The sequence below is a fragment of the Natator depressus genome, chromosome 17, assembly GCF_965152275.1.
Source record: "Natator depressus isolate rNatDep1 chromosome 17, rNatDep2.hap1, whole genome shotgun sequence".
Classification (NCBI taxonomy): Eukaryota; Metazoa; Chordata; order Testudines; family Cheloniidae; genus Natator; species Natator depressus.
This window is the reverse complement of record NC_134250.1, coordinates 20,138,236-20,141,338: the sequence shown is the minus strand read 5'-3', so window position 1 is coordinate 20,141,338 and position 3,103 is coordinate 20,138,236. Positions and strand designations below refer to the sequence as shown.

Below are 3,103 nucleotides of genomic sequence, written 5' to 3'. Positions count from 1 at the left end.
GCAAGGGCCGCGGCGGGCACACGCCGTGTCCGGGGGGCGGGGGGGGGGGGGAACCACGCTCCGCCCCGCCCCGGGGCAGCGAGTCTGACCTCGCGCCCGCTGCTGGACCGAGCTAAACCTCCCGCCGCCTCGACACCGCCCCTTCCTGCTTAGACCCCGCCCCTTCCTGCTTCGGGCCCCGAGCTCCTCCCTGAGCCCGCCCGGCCCCCGCTCAGCGCAGCAATGAGGTCCCAGAGCCCCGCCCGCCGCCTGGGTCAGCTGACCCGTGACCCAGACGGGGCGCTGTGATTGGCTGCCAGGAAGGGTCAGTGGGGTCGAAGACCAGCATGGCGGAGCCTGGTGAGCCGGGCCGGGAGAGCCGGGGGTAGCGGGGTCGGGCTGGGCCGGGCCGGGAGAGCCGGGGGCAGCGGGGTCGGGCTGGGCCGGGAGAGCCGGGGGCAGCGGGCTGGGGGGCCGGGCTGGGCCGGGGGCAGCGGGCTGGGGAGCGGGATGAGGCCGAGGCCGAGGCCGGGGCCGGGGCTGGGCCGTGGGGAGCGGGCTGGGGGGCCTAGTCTGGGCAGAGCCGGGGCTGGGGGGCCTAGCCTGGGCAGAGCCGTGGGGGCTCAGTGAAGTGGCTGGTTTTAATGGGCTCTGAGGTCCATTTCCTGCTCTGCTCGGCGGCCGCTACCGTGTCCAGGCGGGGCAGCCCCCTCCCCCCCCCCCCCCCGGCCTCCCTGGCGGTGTCTCTGCTTGGGGGGCTGCGTGGGACACAAGGTCGCGCCGTCTCCTTGCTGCTCACTCAGCCTGTGGCCACTGCTGCACTACAGCGACCGGCTGCAGCGCCGTAGCGTGGCCGCCGGCTACAGCCATGCTGTTATTGATCCACCTCCCGCAGAGGCGGTAGCTAGCCTGGTGGAAGAATTGTTCCCTTGACCTAGCGGTGTCTACACCAGGGTTAGGTCCACTTAACTGCCTCTCTCGGGGATGTGCATTTTTCACAGCCCCGAGCAACACAGGTAAGTCAATGCACGTTTTCGGTGCAGAGCAGGGCTACGTCGGCACTACAGAGCCAATCAATGCCAATAGAGCTGTGCCAGCCTAGCCCCAGCATACACCAAGAGAGCTTTTTCTGCACCACCTCACCAATGCCATTAGTTAAGCCAACTGAAGCACTTTTCGGTTGTCAGAGCTGTGTCTACGTTGGGGTTCTTGCTAGCTACCTATGTTGATATCGGGGTTGTGGTTTTTTCCACACCCCTGACTGACATAGCTATTCTAGTATAAGATTTAAGCGTGGACCAGGCCTCACATGGATTGCAAACCTCCCAAAGATTCTTCCGTTGACTCTGTGCTGCTTCATTTTGGGGAGGGAAGGTAAAGGCAGGAAATGCTTTCCTTAGCCAGGGTTTTCCCTGTAATAATTTTGATGAGCGGATAATGTCAGGTAAGTGAATGTTACAAAAGTAACTTTATGAAGTGCAGCCACAAGTGGGCAGTAAGTTCTGGATTTCTATCTAAATATGACACTTTCATCACGTTTAGTTGAACAAGTCCGCTTCCAGAGCAGGATTAATAAAATAGGCATGTCTGTCCTGAGCCTGGCTACAGTCTCTTTACTATGGCATTTGCAGTACTTGCTAGGACTCCTCAGTGCACTCGCATTTTGGTTATGCTCCTGATCACCGAAATGAACAGTAAATTGCTTTGTAAAAGCATCGAGAGCAGAACTTGAGGCAGGAACAAAGGACTAAGATACAAGTTTGTAGGATTATTAATTCTATAGAGTCCTCCAGGAAGGCAGCTCCCCATGGCCTTCTTGTACCTTAATTCTGCAGTGAAGACATGCCCTAACTTAAGTTATAATTCAAATGCTGCTCTTAACTCAAGTCCCCTCTACACACACAAATCTTTAACGTGAATGGCCCATGGGGGGAGGGGGGGAGTGTTTGGTGGTTGGCTACAGTCCCAGTTAACACAATTTCTTAGGCCAGGTTTACACTACAAAGTTGTCGACCCAGCTATGTCTCTCCACTGTGTGAAAAATCCACGCTCCTGAGCAACACAGTTAAGACAACCTAGCTCCCGGTGTAGATTATGCTAGGTTTTTCTGTTGACGTAGCTACCACCTCTCAGAGAGGCTGATTAACTACAGCGATGGGAGACTTTGTACCTTGGTGTTCCTGTCTATGCACACAGATTGTGGTGTTAATCTGTTTATAAAACTGGTTACTGCTGTCTAACCTGGCCAGGGAGTGTTGAAACACTCTTTGTGTTTAAAAAAAAAAAAAAAAAAAAAAGATTCCTGCAGGAATGTATACAGGGTCTGGAATGTATAAGATCTTGGAGTTAGGCTGGGGACGATAGATCTGGGAAGGGTCTTCTCAAGTAAAGAGAACACTGTCTAAAACAGTGATACTCAGATTGAGGTTCACGAGCCACAAGTGGCTCTTTAATGTGTCTCCTGCAGCTCTTTGCAGCACATGGTATTAATACATTGTGTGACTTAATTATTAACCAATCAGGATGCCTTTACTATGTTGTTAACCAGTTGTAGTTGATAAAATAACACTTGGTCAGTCATTTTGCTGTGAAAGTATATAAAATATTTAAAAACAGTAAATGAAAAATAATGAATTCATACTACTGTGGCTCTTTTGGGTAATGTTGATTTTCAATTTGGCTCCTGAACCACTAAGGTCTCAGTATCTCTGGTCTAAAAATAGCTTTTCAGTTCCAGAATTAGAATCAGTTAGTGGTGCTTTTTGCCACAGAAAGTAGGTTCTGTATTGGAAGAGTGAGATGTGCCTAAAGCAATGATGAGTGAAGTATAGTTTGACCTGGTATTGCCAAGATTTTGTCTTGGTTCTGACCAGGGTGTGATAATGTAATCTTCTCTCTGAGCTGATTCTGGTTACATTCATCTAGAATTAATTATTCATTCTTTGGACACTAAATATTTTTATACATCCTCTAAACCGATTGAATTATGTATCTAAGCAGCCATCCTGGCAGAAGCTATTAGTGAGGGAAAATGAGAGAAATCCAGTGTTCGCTTCTTATATAAAGCTTTGCACTAACTCATTTTTTGAGTAATCAGTTGTGTTAGGACCACTGCGTCTTGACT

At 51.5% G+C, this 3,103-nt stretch overlaps 1 non-coding gene across 1 annotated transcript; it reads left to right on the top strand.

Annotated features, from left to right (window-relative positions):
* The first annotated feature begins 2,787 nt into the window (after positions 1-2,787).
* On the top strand, positions 2,788-2,883 carry LOC142000636 (Z30 small nucleolar RNA). The gene has a single exon (XR_012642289.1). It is a non-coding gene; the product is annotated as a Z30 small nucleolar RNA (small nucleolar RNA).
* The last annotated feature ends 220 nt before the right edge of the window (positions 2,884-3,103 follow it).